The following is a 15369-nucleotide window of genomic DNA, read 5'->3' as shown; positions in this document are numbered from 1 at the left end:
CAATGTTCACAATATATCTGGTTGTCGGAGCGGACGGATCTTTTTTATTAAAATATCGAGATGAAGAAATGAATTCTTGAACGATGAGAGAAACGTATTTCATATTTTTGATTGCAATTAAATGTTGAAATAACTAATTTGTTAGGTGCTTCATTTTTTCAATTGTTATTACTACTATAATGCAGTGATAGTAAAGAAAATGGTTAAATTATTTTTTTATGCCAACTGTACTTATATTATATAATTGCAATCTTTTTTGTGAGTATAAGACATTGCACATGTGTTTTTGTTATTACAACAATGATGACTGTTAAAAAGGAGCTTCTAACCATAATCATTTTAGCAATCAATTGTAGTCACAAATACCAAATATTTTTCTCTCGGTGAACAAGATCAGAGCGGATAGTTTCTCCATTATAACATCCGAAAAATTGGTGGTTTTTTAAATTAGTAGAGACAAATTACTCTTCTCGCGAACTAAAATTGCGATTTGTATGCGACTGACAGATCGATTTATTTTTTATTTAACTGAAAAAATAAAACCAATATATATTGTTATTTAAAACATTGAATAACCAAAGAAAGAGTGACGGATTTTTAATCCGTGTAAAACATAAAGACACGTAAGAATTTTTTGCGCATTGAATTAGCGTCGTGTGCATTGTTAACTGCATATGCGGGCACGACGACTTCAATTTCTGAGAAACGCTGAGAGTTGACACGCGTGAGACCAGGTATAAGGTACCAGGGATGACGATATCAGGGAGGGATCCCGTCTTTTCCGGCGGAAATTGCTTCCGAGATTATTCCATCGGCGTGCCATCCGAATTCCTGCGAGCGGGCGTAATAACGGATGTTTCGACGCCGTGTCGATCGAGTCGCAAGACGGTAGTAACTTCCTTTCACCGCCCGCGTGTTGTTCCCGACATGTAGAACGAGACCGAAAAATCTCTCGCGAGCTTCCACAGCACGAGAGCTGCGTTCTCGTTAGCGTAAACGAAGAGAGCGGAAGTCACGAAACGCGGCTCGCGTTTTCAAATCGATCTCCAAGGTGCTAAAGCTAGAGCTCCGTGCCAACGCGCGAAGTAACGAGGATCTGTTGGTAAAACGATCAAGCTTTTTCCGAGGTAAATTGAACGAGCGTCTTCTAATTAATTAATTAGTTTAGGTCGATTATCGGGCGCAGTGGCCGCAAGATTCCTTAGGAATTCATGAACAAATGCGGACGCGCTGTGCATTTTCTCTCGTTATCTCGAGGATCAATCGGATATTTTTAAGTTCAACGGATGATAGCATTTGAATATTAAAAATAATAATAGTTGTAAATCACTTTCAATACAATGGGAAAACATTTAGATGAAGGGATGAGGGAGGGGGGAAGAAAGCGATTTGCACGAGATTATATTCCCTTCTCGATGCCTGAAGGGATTAATCGAAGATGAAATCTTACATTCGTGTTCGCGAATTTAACTTCCGACACGAACTCGGCGTCCTCGTTTACGTAAGAGTACAGATATTAGATCCAAAATTGACGTCAGTGATGTGTCTATGCTCTCCTATTGATCTTGCAATTGTTTATACATGTGGCGCCCGATATCGATTATTCGGGCATACCTATGCTAGCACATGTCGACGGAATGTAATAGTGTAGATTACTAACTGCCATTTCTACGCGGGTATAACTCTTTTTAAACTCTAACCGTACGTATATGTATCCGCGCATGAAACGCGTGTTACGTTTCTGACCTCGATTTTGTTTCTTTTTTTTTTATCATGTAATTGAACGAGAAAAAAGTGGTTAACTCGACTTAAAATACATTTACAGTTTGCTGTAACTTTTTTAGTTTTGGTATTTTTATATTTAAACTAAATGTATATATGTTACTACTCAAAAGTTTGCTCCCTTTGTCTTTCATAATTAAATGAATGTTGGAAGTTTTGAAAAAGAGTGAACTTCAGTCTTCTTGTTGGGCTTAATAATCTTGAAAATCTCTTTAAAATTTTACATCTTACATATGTAAAACGAGTGTGGTAAAGTTTGACTGAAATATAGACAAAAAAAAATACAAAAATCGAGATTAATACTTTCGAAATGTTTGTAATTAATATAGAATTAACAAAAGCATTTAATCGGTCTAACAACTTTTTTTAGTGTAGAAAATTAATTTTTACCAAGCAGTTAGCTAGGAAGAGACACATATTTTTTATAGTCTTTTTACATCTTTCGCGTGCCAAGATAGTTTCGAGAACTAAACGGAAACTAATCGGCGGAAATAAAGAAAACAGACCGGGAGCTATAATCATCGGAAAGAGGCACAAACGCGGTTGCCATAAATCCATCCGAGAAAATTGCTGTCCAGCTATCTGGGCTTTCGTAAATTTTTGAGGATATCTCCAGGTCCATGTGTGTAAGTCCTCAAAAGTTCGGTCGCCCATTCGTTCTCGTAGCAGTCTCCTGGCAAAAGAGATAGGAGCGCGTTCGGCGGATATATCTTTCGATATTTAATTCAACGCGACCGCGCCGGGGGAGTTTCATCAATTATAGACGTGGCCGGGCGCGGAGTTTACGCTCGGTGCAGCCTGCACTTCGGATGCACACCCGTCCGTCGGCTGCTCACCGTTACGTTCGCTCGCGAGGCGGCACATTGCGGTAGGAGCGAACGAACGAACGAACGAGCGAGCGAGCGAGCGAGCGAGCGGCGCGTTAGGGGAGAGTGGCATAATTGATCCGGCGGAACACACCAGCCGCGCACCAGACACAATACTCACTTTTCGAGCCATGCGAAAATATTCCGCGTAAACGAACTAGGCAGCCACCGGCCGCTCGCTCGTGTGCTCTCTCGGATGCTTATCAGGGCATTCATAATTCGCGAGAGACTCGACTATACGCTATACTGCGGTCTAAATATAATAATTTTCTGAACGTTTCTTTTCGTACAAAGTGGAAACGCGTTTTGTAATTCTTTGCGTACGAATGTGGATAATACAACGATTTTCTGTTTCATAAGCGCGGCAAGAAGAAAATTTATATTTTTATTTGTGAAAAAAATTGTAATTTATAATTGCAACACAATGTTCCAAGGAACTTGCAACTTATCCGTTGTATTCGCAGTTTTCTCACGTTTTCTTTGTACCCTTTACTATGCGATTCGATATTTATTTGGCCGAGATATTCCGGCTCTTGCGGCGTACGGGAGATCTTCATAAAGTATGAAACTTTGGACTTATTAATTATTCTCTCTGGATCCACACGTTGTTTGGAAGAGGTCTCCACAGCACGCAAGTATTACGGAACTATTTATTACAATATTAATTGGAATTTAATCTCGCAGGTACGTCGTTTGTGTAATTCATTATTTGGCACGAACTTTAATACTAATTATTCTGTGTATTCGTATCGCGTCGTGGGTGGCGGACGTGGTGCCTGCATTTCATTCTGTTGACTGCTTACCGGGGCATTCATAATTCGCAGAGGTTCTTAAAGACCGCGCGGGAATTGCTTTATTGTTAACCACTTTACGTTGCGGCACGCATGGGAAGAAATATCATTGCGCTCCTCGAGCGGTAGTCCTTTTTCTGCTGCGCGCAGAGGTTTCCGTTTCGCATTCTGATGCGAGTGATTCCCGGCGGCGCGATAGGATTTTTAATAAATACAGCGTAATGAAAATTGAAAATAATGCTAAAAGGAAATGCGCGCGAAAACGAAATACCCTTCCGTTTATCAAGAGTTTTTGTGCCGACGCGCGTGATTTCCTTATTTATTTATTTCCATTATTTATTCCCATGCAGTAGCATCTATTACGAACGGTTAAACCGGGAACGGAGCATTCCGCCGAGGATTACACGCGTTATCTTGAATTATCGTTGCTCTCTCTCTCGTTGCGCCCGGAGTTATCGTGTAAATAATGTTGAAGCTGTCATCGTCATTAAACATTACAGCTTTCTGAAAAGGAAGGCGCATTATATCCGCAAGCGAGAGAGAGAAATTCTCGCACATGCACACACAAGGGAAATTTACTGATCCCCTCACTGATGTGGAACTTTTGCAATTCGTATAATCCGCTAAACGCAGAGTTCGCCACGTCGGTCGTAAAATTTCGTATTCGAGTTTTCGCCGTGCCACGTCGTGTGCGAGTCACGGCGTTTTCGCGCGGCGCGCACCTGGTCCGCCAGAAATATGATCGCGTGAATCAGACCACCCCTCGGACACTTCGGGCACTTCAGTCGTTCACGTACACATTGCGGTACGATCGATATTTAGCAATGGGTGCCTCGTTGGACAGCCTCCCGCATAATATATATATATATATATATAGGCGCGGCTCTCTCTCGAGAAATTCGCTTTTTGCAAGCGCAAGCAAAACTCGCGTGGCATTTCCTTTGCGCCGAGGTGCTCCTTGATAATATTAATCGTCCGACAGATGCTGACTGTCGGATGCGAAACTTGCCAAGACGCTAGATATCGATCTTTGAATTTTGCCTAGGTAGTAACTCTGAGAAGTTTGGAAGAGTGTCATATTCCATAATGAATTTAGAATTTCTCTCTCGCGAAAAGAGGATGAGGAGTCTACGTGTATTACTGTATAACTTTTCATCGGGTTAATTTTTTGGCGTTTGATAACAATTTTGTATTTCTTGGCAGAAAAGATTCAATAATAGTCTCGTTAAAATAGAGTTGATCTGAAGTTTGCCTAAAAGATTACCTAGAAGGTTTCGTTATTTACTTATTTGTTCAAGTATTATATAATAAAATTAGAAATTAATTTTTGTTTCATTTTGCTTAATAAAAAATCTGTTTGTCCGTTTTACACATATAATTGAAAAAGAACTGCATTTTATACGATTTATGTACATATAAATAGAAGTATATAAAAAGATGTTTTTGTAAAGAGCAAAATTATGTATAAATGTGGAAAGTAAAACGTTAAGATATATTATTTTATATTTTAAAGTTATTTTCTTTTTTATCTTTTATCGGTATTAATGTTATAAAAAAGTAAACACAGAATATATTATAGGATAAATAGAAAATAAATAGAAAACTCTCGCAAAAACAAGTTTACTATTTTTTATTTTAAATGAATTTTTTAAATATTAATCAAAGTTTTAACTCTGTTTTTATACATATATATCTGGAAAAATTGCCATATTTAAACAATAAGTTATAAAAATGAGAATTCTTTTGTTTCCTGAAAATTTAACTTTTTGGACTTATTTTTATAGGAAGCCCATCAGTTACGTCGACTTCAATTTTAGCAAGTGATGAAACACTGTCGATCGAACATCATATTATTTTATCGATGATGCTATTTACAATTTGTAGTATTGTTCATCACGCAATCGTGCTTGGAAACTTGGATTATTTCATATTACATGCGTCGCGCATTTTGCACAATATTAGTCCGCCAACGCGGAATATTTCTAAGGCTTCCACTCGTCCTTGTGGGATTCCAATCTTAGACGGTCTTTGTCACTACCTATTCGTTCGTCCCAGTAATGTTCCGTTGACATTTGGGTATGCAAACGAATATGCAAAATGCGTTTTCAAATAATTTATGTATCAAAAGATCGGATATAAATTCTAGTATTCTGTATAATAGTTTGAAGTTTATTCATTTATTTATTTCGATCGTTATCTTACAAATAGGACAATTTACAATAATTCTTCGTGTTATTCTTTAAATTTCTTCTGTCACGTCGGAAAACTTGTTTAAGTTCAAAAAGAAATAGACAATACAAATTGCGGGGTTAAAGAACCGCCGGAATCACGTACACATTTTGCAAAATTTAAGACTCGAGTTCTATTAATGCCACGATCGCGTGTGGTCAGGAAGTTCTGCGATGGGAACCAATCGACTTCCGGCTGACCGTGTGCAGATCGAAATTGAATTACGAGCGTCGCATCGGCGCGAGCTTTCGTGGTCGAGTGCTCTAGAATTAAAGGGAATAGTGTGTTCCGCGTTGATGTTTGTCCCGCATAAATTCATTCGCCTACACTGGGAACACTGAGTTAGCCAATATTTACGTAATGATAGTTTTTATCTTCTTTTCTCTGCTCTGTACTTCATCATGGCTCAACATATCATCTCTTTTCCTACGTCTTCTCCTACGCGCCAAAACACAGAGGTTCGCAAACTTTAATTCACTTAACCTGGATCGAATTATTTTGTATTATTAATAATTTAGGGGAAAAATTCCAAAATCATGTGCTTTCAAATAGATGCGAGGCCCATGATATTTCAGTGTACGGTAGTTGGTAAATAAAATTGACGCTTGTGTGTACACTCGATTTTCCTTAGGTGAAAGTATCGAAGATCGTTCGTTATTTATCGACATTTTTATTTATTTTGGCTCTTGTATCCAACTTATATTTATTCTGATTTATATTTCTCTACAGGAATGATTTTCGCGCTTGATATTTTCCTTTACTTAAGCGCGTACCGCGATATACGTTCCGATTATACTTTTCCGAGTCCTTTGGCTCTGGAATGCCACACTCTGCTCTTTTATAAGACAATCCGCGCGGTTTTTATTAACGCGTTCTTTCTGCCGTCGAATGAGTCAGACTGGTCGCCAGGAAAGGCAAGGGTTTGCCAACAGCCGGTTACACGCACACGCGTGTGCGCTGCCCGTGCACGGCTTTTGCCTGTTAATGCGTGCTATGCTCAAAGGTTCCTACCCAGCCGCGTTCGAAGCATTAAATCGGTCAATTCGATAATTATCGATAATTGCAGCCCTGGAACACTTTACGTCACCGGAAGCGCCATCGATCATCTGCTTATCGCGGCGCGCCGCGCCGCTTATCTGCCCTCACCCTGTGAATACACGCATATGCACCACTCTCCTTGTTTCCTACGCAGCGCACATAGCCGTCTACATGTACATTCTCCACGCGAGATTCATTTCCATATCTTACAATCCCAATTTACAATTAATCATGATGATACGATAGACACAAGAAAATCGAGTCTGCGAGAATGTAACTCTTTCGTGGGTCGTCTTATCAGCTTTGTATCTAGCCCGTTTCCCGAAGAAGTTATAGTATTAGGTTGCGGGCAATTTCCGGCACTTTGACAGATATACTCGCCAAGTTTTCGATTCGACCTTCTCCAATTGGCGGCTAATTCGTTACGTAACCGCGCGATCCCGCGCGCGCTGAATGGGCGTCATTGAGTTCTGCGGTAACGAACGTTTCGGTTCGTTAGCGAACTTACCGGCGGGCCGATTAATTCGCGAGAATTTCTGACACAATTGCCGTAACCGCCGCGCGAGTTACTATTTTTTTTTTTTTTCACGGACGGCATCGCAACGCGCCCTCACGCATAACACGCACAGATCGTCCCCGATATACATATGGCAGGCCGGCCGCCGCGAATTCCGCGAGAAATGTTCCGAAACGAGGAACGGGAGACGCATACATTCGCGTGTAACAGTTTTTACGCAGCATGATCAGGGAAACGCGTCGTTGGAGTGCAATTGCATCATTACTTTGTTACGAGAACTAAATGAGGAACTTTGTTACGTGAACTGAACCACATAGCAGGAAGGGAATATTATATTCATATGAAGCGTTTGATCTTTTACCTGTAAATTGAGCGAAGGTAACGGCTGTTTTGCAAGTTAAAATCTGTTTAAAGCTACGTACATAGTAGGAAGAGGATATTATATTCATATGAAACATTTGACCTTAAAATTGAGCGAAAGTATGGCTTTTAAAGTCTGTTATACAGGTTTTTTTAATCTGCGAGTTTAGAGTGTACTTAAAATTTACGTAATACATATACATTTCGATGTGGTGTTTATTCAAGAAAACTCTTAGAATTTTTAGGAGATTTCTTTTTTACTCTTGAAAGTGATATACACAGAAAAAAAATAATGTAGCCAATAACATATGTGATTGCGGGCTGCCAACTACATAAAATACTCAATACAATAATATTTGCTATTAATGCAAGTACAATGTTATGCAAGTATATTATTGTATTGAGTATATCTGTAATTGGCAGCCCGCAATAACATATCTTATTGAATATATTACTTTTTTTTCAGTGTACTTTTTTATGGGATTTTATTGATATACTGAGGAAAATTTTTAGATTTTTTAAATTTAATTATATAATGATATTTTAAATTTTAATCATATAATTGAAAAATTTTATAATTTAAATTTAGATTTCCTCTACCAAAATTAATCTTATCTAGGACTTTGATTAAAGTTCCTGGGAAATCGAGAATTCTCTGATTTATTTTATTTTGTTTATTTTTTAGTAAATATTCTGGGAATATATCTTTATGAGGTTTTAGGATGTATGATTAAAGAGAAATAAACTTCAGTAAAAGGATTAGTTTAGTTCTTTTAAAACACGTTTGCCATCATATAAAATTTAACGCTGTATTTTGTGCGAGACAATTCAGAACGATCTCAATTCACGTCGTCCTCAAGCTCTGTCGCCGTACGGTATATGTATATGTATATACTCGAAGGTAATCGATGCGACGATGGAAATTAAACTCGCATCCTCTGCGTCGTTCGAAAACGCACGAAGATCTCTTCCGCCCGTTTCGCAGTGCGAAAATGTCATATCAATCGGCCGAGTTGTTCACGTGGCCGCGCGACGCGGCGCGTTCACTATTGCCCATGTTTAAAGCGTCTGGCCTTCGTGAACTGAAAAAGAAAAAAAAAAATTATGGCATTGCACGTGCGGTCTGCTAACGATCGGGAAAACGCGCGCATTGGCTGCGTTCCTTTTTGCGCGCATCAAGAGAAACGGTGGTTGGCTATTTGTCGCGTGTGATTCAGCGTGAACTCATTGCCGGACAAACGAGACTTCGGGTTCAGGCCTAAGTGGCATCCAAGTTGATCTCTGGTTGGTTCGTCTGGTACGTTTCGATTCTATTTCGTATCGATTTGTCGAATATACAAGTTGGACGGATCCTCACTGAGAATTTCGAGAAATCCCAGAGTTTATGGTTTTAACGATATTTCTTCAGGGAAGCGCCTTTTATGATACTTCTTCAGATACCTCTAAGCCGGACTCGCTCGGGTAAACCGGCGTCACGCGTTCTAATGCGCTCGTCCCGTTGCAATTTCTTTCATCTCGCGCATTAACGGGCAACACGCGTCTATTTTTGTCCGCGCTCTATTTCGGCCGCGGTATCTGGAGCCTGGTGAGCGACAGTGGACAGACATTCAAGTAGATGCACTCAAGATGCCTGCAATCGAAGGCTTTGGTAGTAATGCGCCACGCGTATAAGCAGGACGCGCATGTTTGATTAACAAGTGGGGTACGTTTGTCAATTACGCTCCGCATGACGACGTTATTAATTGCATCGCGCGCCAAACGATGATAATAAGCGCGCGACGATCTCATGTCAAGTACAACGTAACGAATTGATTGTGCGGGAAGTAGGAGGGAAGGCGAATAAAATGGAGAAAAATATTATATATGTGTATGTGAAATATTATCTATATTAGCCGTATTTTATTGTTTGTACTTTATTCTAAAATTACAGAAAATATTTAATATTTTATATTTATAAATTCTCAGACGTATGTGTGTGTCTCAAAAATATCTTTAGAACTTTTCAAAATGATGCTGCTAGAAAGTTATTTTTTTTTTTGTCGAGTATGATATTTATTGATGCATATTTTAAATATATTTTTAGAAAACAATTTTTGGGGAAGTGAACAAATTAGAATTTAACCCTTCATCTGTACACTGACCCCAAAAGGGAACAAGCGAAATTTTTCACTTGTGTAACCACAAGACTGGTGGTTAGACGGAGCTTGGCTTCCCTTTAATAAATGATCAAAATAATTATTAAAATTTAAAATGTAGTCTACTCAAGAGTAATTAGGAATTTTTTCAGATTTTTTACATGTATTTAACATTTAAAAAAAGGGTCAGTGTACAGACTGCGTTAGTGAAAATAAGTGTACAGACGGAGGGTTAAGTAATTGTGTGTAGATAATTTTAATTCAATTTAATTTATTGTATATCTACAAATTATAACAAAATCATAACAAAAAATATTAATGGTCTATGTAATTACATAAAACCGGCAAAGTTGTCAAAATGCAATCACTTTGCCGATTATATGTTCTAATATTTTGTTCAATTTTGAAAATATTGAATTTATTGACTTTAAATTTTATTATTGTGATTAGAAATGTTATTTATTACTTATTTGAAACTTTGTAACGCGTACGTAGGTAATTTATTAACACAACAAGCCATGCACTTTGGACACGGTGCGGTAATGCTGTGCAACAAGTGGCTGACACGCATTCTGCGTATAATCCCGCTACGCGTTGTAGAAAACGCCCGCACAAATAATCTCGACGATATCCTCGACACAGAGATGTCGGAGTAAAAGGATCGATGACTAATTTTGTCAGCATGTCCCGGTCACCACGATTAATCTTGTATCTTGATCTCTACTTCTGGCAATTGAAAATTATTGAAACGTGTTATTTTGTTTTTTAACGAAGTGTATAAATGTTTCTCAAATATTTTTTACACTTGCATAGCAATTGATATATTAAGAAGCTTCCAATTTCACTAATTAATTTTTACGATTTTTAATTATTTCTGTGCTTGCAACTTTTTCATATAATTACAATGAATTCGATAAATTTATCTGTCAAAATTAAATTTATATAAAAACTATGTTTCAGCTTATTATAAGTATATTTAACATTTTATTTTATCTATATATATATATATGATATATATATAATTTTATATTGAATGGCATTATGACTTTCCTCTCTAACTTATATTTGACAAAATTCTCGTATTTCGAATTAATGATACAGTAAGGAAAATTAATTGATTGTATAATACGAGAGTATTTTCATAAAAGCCCGATCCACTTTTTTTCCATTCAACGAATATTATATATATTCACGAAAATATTTTCATGAAATTGAATACAGCCTGGTGATTTTCCATGCCGTAATGGAAAATTTAGATCCACCGAAATGCGTGCGTCATGCTGTTTAAGGTCCTTCCCATATCTCTCTACTTACCGTAGCTGGTAATTAAAAAAAAAAGATACAGAGAGAGAGAGAGAGAGAGAGAGAGAGAGAGAGAGAGAGAGAGAGAGAGAGACTTGTATAGTCCTTGTCCGAAAGCGCACCGCGAGTCGTCGAGAGTCGCACGCACGTGGGCGCCGCAGCCTTATAAGGACGTTCATAAGGAGCCTCTCTCGACTCACTAAACCTCACCTTGTCTTATCTTATCTTACGTCATTTGCCGTCCCCGTCCGTCGAGTGCTCCAGTGTCTTGCATCCCCACGAAATCCATTCGCTCGCTCGCTCGCGCGCACTCCTGCGTGTAGCCCAAATTCCACTTTCCCTTCTTGCCACAGTGTTGCTACAGCATCCTCTCCGCGCATACACACGTTAAAAAAAAAAATCCGCGATTATCGCTTTGGTCGAACAGAAAGATATGCTCGGGATCTCTAAAGTGAAGTTTCAATTGCAAAGATACGCAATCTTTCGTGTGTTTTCCAAATACTTTTGAAGGCTGTTCATTACAAGTATCCATAATGGATTTTATTGCATTTTCAAACTTTTGATCTTTTGTCACTCGCAACTTTTTTTCAGCTTGTTTATTGCATTCTTTAGTGTCGCATAATGTTTATAATATATATCCAGTTTTACTTTCACTCGAAAATGTTGTCTAAGATTTATCTTACGATGTTGTTTCATGTACGTACCAATTTGTGGAACCGTTTGAATAATTTTTTCGAAATTTTAAGTAGGATTAAATATAAGAGACATTAAATCCGTCTTTTATGTCCATGCATATGTCGATCTCTTTACATTATTTCCAATTAGAGTAACTTTAGTAGATTATATCAAGTAGATTAATTTTAATCTAGGTTTAACTTACTTTTAAGATTTCTTTCGCTCTTTTATTAAGTAATAGAATATGATAAGGATGAATAGATATGTTAATTAAGACGAACAGTCAACGGGTGAAAATGAAATATTAATTTAGAAATTTCTTTATTATTATTCGCGAGACGTTTCGACTTAACTTTAGTCTTCTTCAGTCTAACTAAGCGTTACGATTGAAGAAGACTAAGTTAAATCGAAATGTTCTCGCGAATAATAATAAAGGAGCTTCTAAATTAATAGTTCACGGCTCGCCTTAATTGACCACATCATATTTGCTTAACTTTTCTTTTTGTTTTCCTTAGAACCAGAAAAAGATGAAAAGTAAGTTAAAGCGAGATTAAAGGGGAGACGACCGACGAAGAAAATTTATGTTCCGCGTTACGTATTCTCAAGTTATGCTCACGGTACCGGGTTTCGCGAAATGAAACTAGAACAACCGCGAGCTGCGATAGAAAGTAAATCGGAGGCGCCGCACAATGGTATCACCGACGTCTTCTTCCGCCATTCTCATCGCCGACCGGCGAGCAGAGGAGAACCGGGAGGAGGAAGCAAAATGTCAATCTGTCGTCGTTCACGGATGATTAAAATTGTATAAAACGCGCACGCTCGCGTGACGTCGCCGCCGGTAAATAACAAAAGGCAGGCGTGTGCATTGATCTCTCGTTTATATCGCGCGCTGCATCGATTTTCAGCGAACTGCAATTCTACCGAAAGGGGAAATTCTCCGTAACGGAGAAGAACCGTCGACGCGAATCGGTTCGGATTTCTCGCTCGATTTTGCGCTGAAATTTTTCTTGTCGAATCAGTTAAGTTTTATTTGCTTCCCTTATCAAAGCGGTTTTATTAAAAAAAAAAGAAAAAAAAAGAAAACATTACATTTTTTAACCGGGCAGTAAAGTTTAAACGCGAGATGCGCATGGTAAGCATTTTCGTTATCTTATCCCGCGGGATAAAATGACTTTATTCCAAGAACAAGTCATCCTATGCGGTGGATGAAAATTGCTGAAGGCATTTACATTACAGGTAGAACGTGCCGCGGATCGTTTGTCATAGATCACCGCAACGTAACGTGAGAAGGACGTCGGCATTGGCGTTTTGCCAAGGCATGCTCGGATTCGGTGCTCTTTATCAATTTTACGAGGAACGTTTTAGGGCATCGTTCGAATACGATAGTACCTCCATAGAATACGAAACTGCGTTAAACGCAACGTATAAGTCACGAGAAGTGTTGTTGAAAGGTGTGATAATTGACGCACAGTTATACCGAGGCACCGTTCACCGTAGATAAATTTCTAATTACACGTATAGGGGTGCTATCTGCGATTTGCTATCTTTTGTTACAAATAACGCCGTTACTTTACAGTTATTTTCGCTACGTACATAACTAATTTCGACACGTTACCTACGGCTGCATTTGTAATATGGACTCTGGGTATTGGATTTTATAGATTCCAATTAGCATTTAATTGCAAATCAGATCTAATTGAATATCGCGTTAATCTAACAACGGCTCTCACGTGCCGTCTCTTCACGTGCGAAGTTGCGTGCGGTTATTTTTAAAATCTGCACACGAAGGAGGATGATATAATACCCTCTTACCCGCTTTTGTGACAGCCACATGTAGAGTGCCCAAAGTCGTCGGCATGTGTGCAACGAGTATAACAAAAAAACTTATCGTTTGGTGTAAATTGTATATTATAGACATTATTGTAAAATCCTTATCCGTTAGCAAAGAATTAAGTCCAACTTTTATGTTAAGGAAATCTTAAAAGAAATTGAAACGAGAGAAGTTAATTCTTTTACCGTTAACTCTTGGAATCGTGATACACTCTGACTTCTCCTGCAATTTAATTTATGCGAAACGATGTCTGCGTTGACAATTTGAAATTAAGACTTGGTATTCGCTGATAGGTGCTCTGATAGATGCTAAATTTTTATAAGTGCGAAGTCACGAAGCAATCTATCCTATCCGATCTACGGAGGACTCAATTTGCCTTCCTCCTCCTCTTTATTGGCGTCTCTCTAGCAGCGATGTGCTACGCAGGCGTGCGTAACGTTACATACATATGCAATATTCCGGGGGCCACGTTTACCTAGCTCAACCTTGCCGTGTAAGCCCAGCTGTTCCGGGACTGGTGCCGTTAGCAACCTAGCTGTAGGATACTTCGTATACGACCCCGGGCCACGGCTGGTCGGTAACAACAGGCTCGGGGGTCCCGCTGCAAAGTGGCGGTGTTTCGTGTCGTCGTCGGGAACTAAAGAACGACTACGTCGTTTTCCTTCCTTCCACCCACTGCGACTGCACATTGGTATCTTCTTCTGCGTCGTGAACGCCTCGGACATGAAATCGCACTAATCCTCGGTGTACTCCAGAAATGCATCATCGTGTACCAATATCCGTGTATCGTGACTGGTGTTCGAGAAAATGGCGATGTTACAAAGCAGCTGATCTCGACGGCTTTATACGACGACAAGATTACAAGATAATTAATAGATTACGTGATGAAAAAGTGATTTAAATTCAACTTAATTTATATTATACTGATTTTTAATTTAAATCGAATTTAATTCAATGCTAATATTTACACTATGGAATATCTGGTTAAAAAAAAAACAAGATTAAGACCACAATTAAGATTACATGATTAATAAAAGAGTGATTCTGGACTTAAATTAAACTTAATTTTAGGCTGTGATTTTAGATTTAATTTTATATCAATTGCTGATATAAATGCGTTATAAAAAAATCTCGTTGAAGAAACGAGAATGTTCTGCACAATACGAAATGTATCAGATCTAAACATTGTAAATTGCTTTCCTTACATCGATTTACGTTAATTTACGAGCTATCTTACTGTAGACATTTTCGTTCTTACAATACACATACTGCTCTTATATGTCTATTTGTTCGTTTTGCTTCTCACTCGTATGTCTTTTTTTTTTTGCGTACTCGCCCACTCGTTCCTCCATTCGCTTGCTCACACACCGGGCTCTTATTACACATCACGAGTTAACAACTCAATTTTCCACACTGTTTTTTATATCCCGCACGGTACAGTCGGTCTCAGTTACTTCTCGTGCTCACGATCTGAAAAATCCGCGACGAGATGACGATCAGAAATGCAGCCCGATGCTTCGGTGCACGCGGAAGCTATTAATGCTTTACGTGCACAAAATACATAGGGCATGCATCGATTTCAGTGTAATTTTAAGATTTATGCAATGAACGAAGGGGTACTCGTAACACGAATAATACACGTGAGATGGAATTAAGGTTAAATTAATGTATAAATGAATCTTTATTTTGAAAACGTGGAATTTCTATTTTATACAAATGAATCGATTATTCTTATTAATTACTTAGCTATTTCTCTATATGGAAATTCGCTATTTATTCTTTTTTTAGCAGTTCTTAAGTTCTTATTAGAACTCTCTCTTTATCTCTTTATCTCTTTATCTCT

The 15369-nt window shown here is 38.3% G+C and overlaps 1 protein-coding gene across 5 annotated transcripts in view; it reads left to right on the top strand.

The window, feature by feature from the left end:
- The window catches only part of LOC105828305 (kinesin-like protein Klp10A), a 38337-nt gene that overhangs the window by 1647 nt on the left and 21321 nt on the right, over positions 1-15369 (top strand). For 2 of the 5 annotated variants that reach the window (XM_036293414.1, XM_028192193.2), the window contains exon 1: positions 13500-14418. The exons of the other annotated variants lie outside the window; for them this stretch is intronic. The gene's annotated coding sequence lies outside the window, so the exon portion shown is untranslated. Of the gene's footprint in view, positions 1-13499; positions 14419-15369 lie in introns of those variants that run through there. 5 annotated transcript variants of the gene reach the window in all.

This window comes from Monomorium pharaonis, chromosome 1 (assembly GCF_013373865.1).
Source record: "Monomorium pharaonis isolate MP-MQ-018 chromosome 1, ASM1337386v2, whole genome shotgun sequence".
NCBI classification, from domain to species: Eukaryota; Metazoa; Arthropoda; class Insecta; order Hymenoptera; family Formicidae; genus Monomorium; species Monomorium pharaonis.
The sequence above is the reverse complement of the archived record's forward strand: the minus strand, read 5'-3'. Positions and strand labels throughout refer to the sequence as shown.